The sequence below is a fragment of the Channa argus genome, unplaced genomic scaffold, assembly GCF_033026475.1.
Source record: "Channa argus isolate prfri unplaced genomic scaffold, Channa argus male v1.0 Contig013, whole genome shotgun sequence".
In the NCBI taxonomy this organism is placed as follows: Eukaryota; Metazoa; Chordata; class Actinopteri; order Anabantiformes; family Channidae; genus Channa; species Channa argus.
The window spans coordinates 593,964-606,082 of record NW_027125232.1 but is presented as its reverse complement, the minus strand read 5'-3'; the positions used below and the strand labels follow the sequence as shown (position 1 = coordinate 606,082).

At 41.6% G+C, this 12,119-nt stretch overlaps 5 non-coding genes across 5 annotated transcripts; all 5 read right to left on the bottom strand.

The window, feature by feature from the left end:
- Positions 1–1,465: 1,465 nt before the first annotated feature.
- Positions 1,466–1,538, bottom strand: trnar-ccu (transfer RNA arginine (anticodon CCU)). The gene has a single exon. It is a non-coding gene; the product is annotated as a tRNA-Arg (tRNA).
- A 1,131-nt stretch (positions 1,539–2,669) lies between these two features.
- Positions 2,670–2,742, bottom strand: trnar-ccu (transfer RNA arginine (anticodon CCU)). Its single transcript has one exon. It is a non-coding gene; the product is annotated as a tRNA-Arg (tRNA).
- Positions 2,743–5,097: 2,355 nt separating this feature from the next.
- trnar-ccu (transfer RNA arginine (anticodon CCU)) lies at positions 5,098–5,170 on the bottom strand. The gene has a single exon. It is a non-coding gene; the product is annotated as a tRNA-Arg (tRNA).
- Positions 5,171–9,539: 4,369 nt separating this feature from the next.
- Positions 9,540–9,612, bottom strand: trnar-ccu (transfer RNA arginine (anticodon CCU)). The gene has a single exon. It is a non-coding gene; the product is annotated as a tRNA-Arg (tRNA).
- Positions 9,613–11,922: 2,310 nt separating this feature from the next.
- Positions 11,923–11,995, bottom strand: trnar-ccu (transfer RNA arginine (anticodon CCU)). The gene has a single exon. It is a non-coding gene; the product is annotated as a tRNA-Arg (tRNA).
- Between the last annotated feature and the right edge of the window lie 124 nt (positions 11,996–12,119).

The window sequence follows — 12,119 nt, the reverse complement described above, 5'->3', positions numbered from 1 at the left end:
TAAGATGGAGGAAAGCATTTGAAAGAGCAGAGAAAAGAATGTGAAATATACAATAATTGCATTCCCAAGCGGATATGCATCTGGAATTGTACAGTAGGTGAATATGTACTTTCTGTATCTGGTTCACTTTACTAAGAGGTTGTAAAGGCCCTAAGTCAGCTTACAAAGCACAGTTAGCAGAGGATGGTTTCGATCCATCGACCTCTGGGTTATGGGCCCAGCACGCTTCCGCTGCGCCACTCTGCTTTCAACCACGCCAGATTGGACTCGAACCCTTTGGGTAACACAATAATGACAATAAAAGCAGTTAGTATAGTAAGATGGAGGAAAGCATTTGAAAGAGCAGAGAAAAGAATGTGAAATATACAAAAATTGCATTCCCAAGCTGATATGCATCTGGAATATTACAGTAGGTGAATATGTACTTTCTGTATCTGGATCACTTTACTTAAAGGTTGTAAAGGCCCTAAGTCAGCTTACAAAACACAGTTAGCAAAGGATGGTTTCAATCTATTGACCTCTGGGTTATGGGCCCAGCACGCTTCTGCTGCGCCACTCTGCTGTCAACCACCCCAGATGGGACTCGAACCCACAATCCCTGGCTTAGGAGGCCAGTGCATTATCCATTAGGCCACTGGGGCATCACAAACACCTTTACTCCTCAGTTCTTCCAACTAACAGTTGCTTCCTATATAGAGCATAATGTGAGACATGCCATGTTGGCTTTGGGTAACACAGTAATGGCCCCAAATGCAGTAGATATAGTGAGTAGAAGGGAAAAGATGTGAAATACGTAGAAACTAGATTGCCATGCTGAGATGAAACTGGCATTGTACACCAGATTAGACTCGAACCCTTTGGGTAACACAATAATGACAATAAAAGCAGTTAGTATAGTAAGATGGACGAAAGCATTTGAAAGAGCAGAGAAAGGAATTTGAAATATACAAAAATTGCATTCCCAAGCTGATATGCATCTGGAATTGTACAGTAGATGAATATGTACTGTCTGTATCTGGTTCATTTTACTAAGACATTGTAAAGGCTCTAAATCACTTTACAAAACACAGTTAGCAGAGGATGGATTCGATCCATCGACCTCTGGGTTATGGGCCCAGCACACTTCTGCTGCGCCACTCTGCTTTCAACCAAACCAGATTGGACTCGAACCCTTTGGGTAACACAATAATGACAATAAAAGCAGTTAGTATAGTAAGATTGAGGAAAGCATTTGAAAGAGCAGAGAAAAGAATGTGAAATATACAAAAATTGCATTCCCAAGCTGATATGCATCTGGAATTGTACAGTAGGTGAATATGTACATTCTGTATCTGGTTCACTTTACTAAAAAGTTGCAAAGGCCCTAAGTCAGCTTACAAAACACAGTTAGCAGAGGATGGTTTCGATCCATCGACCTCTGGGTTATGGGCCCAGCACGCTTCCGCTGCGCCACTCTGCTGTCAACCACCCCAGATGGGACTTGAACCCACAATCCCTGGCTTAGGAGGCCAGTGCCTTATCCATTAGGCCACTGGGACCTCTCAAACACCTTTACTCATCAGTTCTTCCACCAAACAGTTGCTTCCTAGACAGAGCATAATGTGAGACATGCCATGTTGGCTTTGGGTAACACAATAATGGCCCCAAATGCAGTAGATATAGTGAGTAGAAGGGAAATTTTTAAAAGTGCAAAGAAAAAGATGTGAAACACGTAGAAACTAGATTGCCATGCTGATATGAAACTGGCATTGTACCCCAGATTGGACTCGAACCCTTTGGGTAACACAATAATGACAATAAAAGCAGTTAGTATAGTAAGATGGAGGAAAGCATTTGAAAGAGCAGAGAAAAGAATGTGAAATATACAATAATTGCATTCCCAAGCTGATATGCATCTGGAATTGTATAGTAGGTGAATATGTACTTTCTGTATCTGGTTCACTTTACTAAGAGGTTGTAAAGGCCCTAAGTCAGCTTACAAAACGCAGTTAGCAGAGGATGGTTTCGATCCATCGACCTCTGGGTTATGGGCCCAGCACGCTTCCGCTGCGCCACTCTGCTGTCAACCACCCCAGATGGGACTTGAACCGACAATCCCTGGCTTAGGAGGCCAGTGCCTTATCCGTTAGGCCACTGGGGCCTCTCAAACACCTTTACTCATCAGTTCTTCCACCAAACAGTTGCTTCCTAGACAGAGCATAATGTGAGACATGCCATGTTGGCTTTGGGTAACACAATAATGGCCCCAAATGCAGTAGATATAGTGAGTAGAAGGGAAATTTTTAAAAGTGCAAAGAAAAAGATGTGAAACACGTAGAAACTAGATTGCCATGCTGATATGAAACTGGCATTGTACCCCAGATTGGACTCGAACCCTTTGGGTAGCACAATAATGACAATAAAAGCAGTTAGTATAGTAAGATGGAGGAAAGCATTTGAAAGAGCAGAGAAAAGAATGTGAAATATACAATAATTGCATTCCCAAGCTGATATGCATCTGGAATTGTATAGTAGGTGAATATGTACTTTCTGTATCTGGTTCACTTTACTAAGAGGTTGTAAAGGCCCTAAGTCAGCTTACAAAACACAGTTAGCAGAGGATGGTTCCGATCCATCGACCTCTGGGTTATGGGCCCAGCACGCTTCCGCTGCGCCACTCTGCTGTCAACCACCCCAGATGGGACTTGAACCCACAATCCCTGGCTTAGGAGGCCAGTGCCTTATCCATTAGGCCACTGGGGCATCTCAATCACCTTTACTCATCAGTTCTTCCACCAAACAGTTGCTTCCTATACAGAGCATAATGTGAGACATGCCATGTTGGCTTTGGGTAACACAATAATGGCCCCATATGCAGTAGATATAGTGAGTTCAATTCAATTCAACTTTATTTATATAGTGCCAATTCACAACAAAGTCATCTCAGGGCACTTTACAGAATAAAGTCAAGATTATAAAGATATATAAAGAGAACCCAACAATTCCCCCTGGAGCAAGCCATAGGCAACAGTGGAGAGGAAAAACTCCCTTTAACGGAAGAAACCTCCAGCAGAACCAGGCTCAGGGTGGACGGCCATTTGCCTCGACCGGTTGGGGTGAGTGGAAAGGGGAGAGGGAAAAGAACAGAGCAACAAAAAGCAACAACAAAACATTGGGCAGATTGGTAGGACCAGTAGCTTCACGCTGGAAGACACACAGCTTCAAAGCCGGGGGACACCTGCAGAAAGGGACAGAGAGAAGGGGACAGAGGATGACAAAGACAACTACGGGAGAGAACACACAGAGTTAATGACATACAGTGGTGACAATTGCGGGATGAGAGGAGAGGAGAGATGGTCAAGAGGAGGAAAGGAGCTCAGTGCATTGGGGGGTGGGTCCCCCAGCAGTCTAAGCCTATGGCAGCATAACTATAAATAACTATATGCTTTATTAAAAAGGAAGGTTTTAAGCCTAGACTTAAAAGTAGAGAGGCTGTCTGCTTCCCGAATCTGAACTGGGAGCTGGTTTCACAAGAGAGGAGCTTGATAGCTAAAGGCTCTACCTCCCATTCTACTTTTGGAAATTCTGGGAACCACAAGTAGGCCTGCATTCTGAGAGCAAAGTGGTCTACTGGGATGATATGGTGCTATGAGGTCTTCTAAATATGATGGAGCCTGACCATTCAGAGCTTTATATGTAAGAAGCAGGGTTTCAAATTCTATTCTACATTTAATTGGAAGCCAATGGAGAGAAGCTAGTGAAGGTGAAATATGATCTCTCTTGCTAGTTCCAGTCAGCACTCTTGCTGCAGCATTTTGGATTAATTGCAGGCTCTTTAGGGAGTTACTGGGGCATCCTGAAAGTAGGGAATTACAGTAGTCAAACCTAGAGGTAACAAATGCATGGACCAGTTTTTCGGCATCACTTTGAGACAGGATGCTCCTAATTTTGGCAATGTTCCGTAGGTGGAAGAAGGCTGTTCTAGAGATTTGTTTTATATGTGAGTTAAAGGACAGATCCTGATCAAACATAACTCCAAGGTTCCTTGCAGTAGTACTGGAGGCCAGGCTTATGCCATCTAGTGTAACAATATGGTTGGACATCATATCTCTGAGATTTTTGGGCCCAAATACTATGAATTCAGTTTTGTCTGAGTTTAAAAGTAAAAAATTGTGGGACATCCAGGCCTTTATGTCTTGTAGGCATGCTTGAAGCTTTATTAACTGATTATTTTCATCTGGTTCCATATATAAATATAGCTGGGTATCATCAGCATAACAGTGGAAGGGATATTTTTAAAAGTGCAAAGAAAAAGATGTGAAACACGTAGAAACTAGATTGCCATGCTGATATGAAACTGGCATTGTACCCCAGATTGGACTCGAACCCTTTGGGTAACACAATAATGACAATAAAAGCAGTTAGTATAGTAAGATGGAGGAAAGCGTTTGAAAGAGCAGAGAAAAGACTGTGAAATATACAAAAATTGCATTCCCAAGCTCATATGCATCTGGAATTGTATAGTAGATGAATATGTACTGTCTGTATCTGGTTCATTTTACTAAGACATTGTAAAGGCCCTAAATCACCTTACAAAACACAGTTAGCAGAGGATGGTTTCGATTCATCGACCTCTGGGTTATGGGCCCAGCACGCTTCCGCTGCGCCACTCTGCTTTCAACCACTCTGCTTTCAACCACTCTGCTTTCAACCACTCTGCTTTCAACCACTCTGCTTTCAACCACTCTGCTTTCAACCACTCTGCTTTCAACCACTCTGCTTTCAACCACTCTGCTTTCAACCACGCCAGATGGGACTCGAACCCTTTGGGTAACACAAAAATGACAATAAAAGCAGTTAGTATAGTAAGATGGAGGAAAGCATTTGAAAGAGCAGAGAAAAGAATGTGAAATATACAAAAATTGCATTCCCAAGCTGATATGCATCTGGATTTGTATAGTAGGTGAATATGTACTTTCTGTATCTGGTTCACTTTACTAAAAGGTTGTAAAGGTCCTAAGTCAGCTTACAAAACACAGTTAGCAGAGGATGGTTTCGAGCCATTGACCTTTGGGTTATGGGCCCAGCACGCTTCCACTGCACCACTCTGCTGTCAACCACCCCAGATGGGATTTGAACCCACAATCATTGGCTTAGGAGGCCAGTGCCTTATCCATTAGGCCACTGGGGCATCTCAAACACCTTTACTCATCAGTTCTTCCACCAAACAGTTGCTTCCTATACAGAGCATAATGTGAGACATGCCATGTTGGCTTTGGGTAACACAATAATGGCCCCAAATGCAGTAGATATAGTGAGTAGAAGGGAAATTTTTAAAAGTGCAAAGAAAAAGATGTGAAACACATAGAAACTAGTTTCCAATGCTGATATGAAACTGGCATTGTACCCCAGATTGGACTCGAACCCTTTGGGTAACACAATAATGACAATAAAAGCAGTTAGTATAGTAAGATGGAGGAAACCATTTAAAAGAGCAGAGAAAGGAATTTGAAATATACAAAAATTGCATTCCCAAGCTGATATGCATCTGGAATTGTACAGTAGGTGAATATGTACTTTCTGTATCTGGTTCACTTTACTAAAAGGTTGTAAAGGCCCTAAGTCAGCTTACAAAACACAGTTAGCAGAGGATTGTTTCGAACCATCGACCTTTGGGTTATGGGCCCAGCACGCTTCCGCTGAGCCACTCTGCTGTCAACCACCCCAGATGGGACTCGAACCCTTTGGGTAACACAATAATGACAATAAAAGCAGTTAGTATAGTAAGATGGAGGAAAGCATTTGAAAGAGCAGAGAAAAGAATGTGAAATATACAAAAATTGCATTCCCAAGCTCATATGCATCTGGAATTGTACAGTAGGTGAATATGTACTTTCTGTATCTGGTTCACTTTACTAAAAGGTTGTAAAGGCCCTAAGTCAGCTTACAAAACACAGTTAGCAGAGGATGGTTTCGATCCATCGACCTCTGGGTTATGGGCCCAGCACGCTTCCGCTGCGCCACTCTGCTTTGAACCACACCAGATTGGACTCGAACCCTTTGGGTAATACAACTGCTCATACTGAACCAAAACCCAAAACTTTTAAATGTGGATTATTAAACATCAGATCTCTCTCTTCTAAATCTTTGTTAGTAAATGACTTGATAAATGATCATCAAATTGGTTTATTTTGTCTCACTGAAACGTGGTTGCAGCAGGAAGAATATGTCAGTTTAAATGAGTCAACCCCCCAAAGTCATATTAATTATCATGTTCCTAGATGCACAGGCCGAGGTGGAGGAGTAGCAGCAATATTTCACTCTAGCTTATCAATAATTCCTAGACCTAAACATAGTTATACCTCATTTGAGAGTCTTACTCTTAGCCTTTCACACCCAAACTGGAAAACTCAAAAACCACTATTATTTGTTATCGTGTACCGTCCTCCAGTCCCTTATTCAGAGTTTTTGATTGAATTTTCTGATTTTCTATCTGATTTAGTGCTTAGTACAGATAAAGTCATTATAGTGGGTGACTTTAACATTCATGTAGATGCTGACAGTAACTGTCTGAGCACTGCGTTTAATTCATTATTAGATTCAATTGGTTTTTCCCAAAATGTAAATAAACCCACTCATTGTTTTAGTCACACGTTAGACCTTGTCCTTACATATGGCATTGAAACTGATAATTTAATAGTATTTCCTCATAATTCTCTTCTGTCTGACCATTTTCTAATAACATTTGAATTTACAATAACGGACTATACAGCAGTTAGGAAAAAATTCCACTACAGCAGATGTTTATCTGAAAATGCTGTGAATACATTTAAAGAAATTATTTCTTCATCTTTTTCACCACCATGTGTCAATACTATGGTGAGTAGCCATCTTACTCCTGTGCAAATTGATTATTTAGTTGACGATTCTGCCGCCTCACTGCGTAGGATACTAGATACAGTTGCCCCTTTGAAATAGAAGGCAGTGAATCAGAGGAGCCGACCTCCATGGTACAATTCACAAATGCACAGCTTAAAGCAGGCAACACGAAAGCTAGAGAGGAAGTGGCGTTCCACTAATTTAGAAGAATCCCGGTTAGCCTGGAAAAACAGTTTAAAAACATACAAAAAAGCTCTCCGTGATGCCAGAACAGCATATTATTCCGCATTAATAGAGGAAAACAAGAACAACCCCCGGTTTCTGTTCAGCACTGTAGCCAGGCTGACTAAGAGCCATAGTTCTGTTGAGCCTAGTATTCCCTTAACTTTGAGCAGCAATGACTTTATGACTTTCTTTACTAGTAAAATTGTAGCCATTAGGGAAAAGATTCACCAGATCCTCCCTACAAATATTACGGCTAGATCTTCATGTACAACAGCTATAGAATCCTCAATAAGGCCCCAATCCATCTTAGACTGCTTTTCACCCATAGATCTCACTGAGCTAAGTTCAACTACCGCCTCCTCAAAACTAACAACATGTCTTTTAGACCCTGTTCCAACCAAATTGCTTAAAGATGTTCTACCTTTAATAGACACTTTCATATTAGATTTGATTAACCTATCTTTAGAAACTGGCTATGTACCAAAGGCCTATAAAGTTGCTGTAATCAAACCATTACTTAAAAAACCTTGTCTTGATCCAGGGGATTTAGCCAACTATAGACCAATATCAAATCTCCCGTTTATTTCTAAAATCCTTGAAAAAGTAGTTGCAAAACAATTATGTGATCACCTTTACAGGAATAATTTGTATGAAGACTTTCAGTCAGGATTTAGAGCTCATCACAGTACAGAAACAGCACTGGTAAAAGTCTCCAATGATCTTCTCCTGGCTTCAGATAATGGACTTGTGTCTGTACTCGTCTTACTAGACCTTAGTGCCGCATTTGACACCATTGACCACAACATTTTATTACAGAGACTAGAACATGGATTTGGGATTAAAGGAACCACATTACATTGGTTTAAATCTTATCTGTCAGACAGATTCCAACTTGTTCATGTTAATGATGACTCTTCTTTATGCACCAAAGTCAGCTATGGAGTTCCACAGGGCTCTGTGTTAGGACCAATACTTTCTAATCTCTACATGTCACCTTTAGGCAAAATCATTAGGAAACATTCCATAAACTTCCACTGATATGCAGATGATACCCAGCTCTATTTATCTGTGAAACCAGAAGATACTAACCAATTAGTCAAATTTGAAGCATGTCTAAAAGACATAAAGAACTGGATGTCCTACAATTTCCTACTTCTAAATTCAGACAAAACTGAAATCATCCTCTTTGGGCCTAAAAACATGAGAAATATGCTGTCTAACAATATAGTTACTCTAGATGACATAACTTTGGCCTCTAGTACTACGGTGAGGAACCTTGGAGTTATCTTTGACCAAGATTTGGCGTTTACGTCACATAAAAGACAAATGTCTAGAACAGCCTTCTTCCACCTACGGAACATTGCTAAAATTAGAAGCATCCTGTCTCAAAGTGATGCCGAAAAACTGGTCCATGCATTTGTTACTTCTAGGTTGGACTACTGTAATTCCCTACTTCTGGGGTGTCCTAATAACTCTCTAAAAAGCCTTCAATTAATCCAAAATGCTGCAGCAAGAGTGCTGACTGGATTAGGAAAGAGAGATCATATTTCACCTTCACTAGCTTCTCTTCATTGGCTTCCCATAAAATCTAGAATAGAGTTCAAAACCCTCCTCCTTACATACAAAGCTCTTAATGGTCAAGCTCCATCATATTTAAAAGATCTCATAGTCCTGTATCGCCCAATTAGACCACTTCGATCCCAAAATACTGGCCTACTTGTGGTTCCCAGAGTTTGCAAAAGTAGAATGGGAGGCAGAGCCTTTAGCTATCAAGCTCCTCTCCTGTGGAACCAGCTTCCAATCCAAATTCGGGGAGCAGACACCCTCTCTACTTTTAAGACTAGGCTTAAAACTTTCCTTTTTGATAAAGCTTATAGTTAAAAATCCTCACTCAACGCCAGTGCCTTATCCATTAGGCCACTGGGGCATCTCAAACACCTTTACTCATCAGTTCTTCCACCAAACAGTTGCTTCCTAGACAGAGCATAATGTGAGACATGCCATGTTGGCTTTGGGTAACACAATAATGGCCCCAAATGCAGTAGATATAGTGAGTAGAAGGGAAATTTTTAAAAGTGCAAAGAAAAAGATGTGAAACACGTAGAAACTAGATTGCCATGCTGATATGAAACTGGCATTGTACCCCAGATTGGACTCGAACCCTTTGGGTAGCACAATAATGACAATAAAAGCAGTTAGTATAGTAAGATGGAGGAAAGCATTTGAAAGAGCAGAGAAAAGAATGTGAAATATACAATAATTGCATTCCCAAGCGGATATGCATCTGGAATTGTATAGTAGGTGAATATGTACTTTCTGTATCTGGTTCACTTTACTAAGAGGTTGTAAAGGCCCTAAGTCAGCTTACAAAACACAGTTAGCAGAGGATGGTTCCGATCCATCGACCTCTGGGTTATGGGCCCAGCACGCTTCCGCTGCGCCACTCTGCTGTCAACCACCCCAGATGGGACTTGAACCCACAATCCCTGGCTTAGGAGGCCAGTGCCTTATCCATTAGGCCACTCGGGCATCTCAATCACCTTTACTCATCAGTTCTTCCACCAAACAGTTGCTTCCTATACAGAGCATAATGTGAGACATGCCATGTTGGCTTTGGGTAACACAATAATGGCCCCATATGCAGTAGATATAGTGAGTTCAATTCAATTCAACTTTATTTATATAGTGCCAATTCACAACAAAGTCATCTCAGGGCACTTTACAGAATAAAGTCAAGATTATAAAGATATATAAAGAGAACCCAACAATTCCCCCTGGAGCAAGCCATAGGCAACAGTGGAGAGGAAAAACTCCCTTTAACGGAAGAAACCTCCAGCAGAACCAGGCTCAGGGTGGACGGCCATTTGCCTCGACCGGTTGGGGTGAGTGGAAAGGGGAGAGGGAAAAGAACAGAGCAACAAAAAGCAACAACAAAACATTGGGCAGATTGGTAGGACCAGTAGCTTCACGCTGGAAGACACACAGCTTCAAAGCCGGGGGACACCTGCAGAAAGGGACAGAGAGAAGGGGACAGAGGATGACAAAGACAACTACGGGAGAGAACACACAGAGTTAATGACATACAGTGGTGACAATTGCGGGATGAGAGGAGAGGAGAGATGGTCAAGAGGAGGAAAGGAGCTCAGTGCATTGGGGGGTGGGTCCCCCAGCAGTCTAAGCCTATGGCAGCATAACTATAAATAACTATATGCTTTATTAAAAAGGAAGGTTTTAAGCCTAGACTTAAAAGTAGAGAGGCTGTCTGCTTCCCGAATCTGAACTGGGAGCTGGTTTCACAAGAGAGGAGTTTGATAGCTAAAGGCTCTACCTCCCATTCTACTTTTGGAAATTCTGGGAACCACAAGTAGGCCTGCATTCTGAGAGCAAAGTGGTCTACTGGGATGATATGGTGCTATGAGGTCTTCTAAATATGATGGAGCCTGACCATTCAGAGCTTTATATGTAAGAAGCAGGGTTTCAAATTCTATTCTACATTTAATTGGAAGCCAATGGAGAGAAGCTAGTGAAGGTGAAATATGATCTCTCTTGCTAGTTCCAGTCAGCACTCTTGCTGCAGCATTTTGGATTAATTGCAGGCTCTTTAGGGAGTTACTGGGGCATCCTGAAAGTAGGGAATTACAGTAGTCAAACCTAGAGGTAACAAATGCATGGACCAGTTTTTCGGCATCACTTTGAGACAGGATGCTCCTAATTTTGGCAATGTTCCGTAGGTGGAAGAAGGCTGTTCTAGAGATTTGTTTTATATGTGAGTTAAAGGACAGATCCTGATCAAACATAACTCCAAGGTTCCTTGCAGTAGTACTGGAGGCCAGGCTTATGCCATCTAGTGTAACAATATGGTTGGACATCATATCTCTGAGATTTTTGGGCCCAAATACTATGAATTCAGTTTTGTCTGAGTTTAAAAGTAAAAAATTGTGGGACATCCAGGCCTTTATGTCTTGTAGGCATGCTTGAAGCTTTATTAACTGATTATTTTCATCTGGTTCCATATATAAATATAGCTGGGTATCATCAGCATAACAGTGGAAGGGATATTTTTAAAAGTGCAAAGAAAAAGATGTGAAACACGTAGAAACTAGATTGCCATGCTGATATGAAACTGGCATTGTACCCCAGATTGGACTCGAACCCTTTGGGTAACACAATAATGACAATAAAAGCAGTTAGTATAGTAAGATGGAGGAAAGCGTTTGAAAGAGCAGAGAAAAGACTGTGAAATATACAAAAATTGCATTCCCAAGCTCATATGCATCTGGAATTGTATAGTAGATGAATATGTACTGTCTGTATCTGGTTCATTTTACTAAGACATTGTAAAGGCCCTAAATCACCTTACAAAACACAGTTAGCAGAGGATGGTTTCGATTCATCGACCTCTGGGTTATGGGCCCAGCACGCTTCCGCTGCGCCACTCTGCTTTCAACCACTCTGCTTTCAACCACTCTGCTTTCAACCACTCTGCTTTCAACCACTCTGCTTTCAACCACTCTGCTTTCAACCACGCCAGATGGGACTCGAACCCTTTGGGTAACACAATAATGACAATAAAAGCAGTTAGTATAGTAAGATGGAGGAAAGCATTTGAAAGAGCAGAGAAAAGAATGTGAAATATACAAAAATTGCATTCCCAAGCTGATATGCATCTGGATTTGTATAGTAGGTGAATATGTACTTTCTGTATCTGGTTCACTTTACTAAGAGGTTGTAAAGGCCCTAAGTCAGCTTACAAAACACAGTTAGCAGAGGATGGTTCCGATCCATCGACCTCTGGGTTATGGGCCCAGCACGCTTCCGCTGCGCCACTCTGCTGTCAACCACCCCAGATGGGACTTGAACCCACAATCCCTGGCTTAGGAGGCCAGTGCCTTATCTATTAGGCCACTGGGGCATCTCAATCACCTTTACTCATCAGTTCTTCCACCAAACAGTTGCTTCCTATACAGAGCATAATGTGAGACATGCCATGTTGGCTTTGGGTAACACAATAATGGCCCCATATGCAGTAGATATAG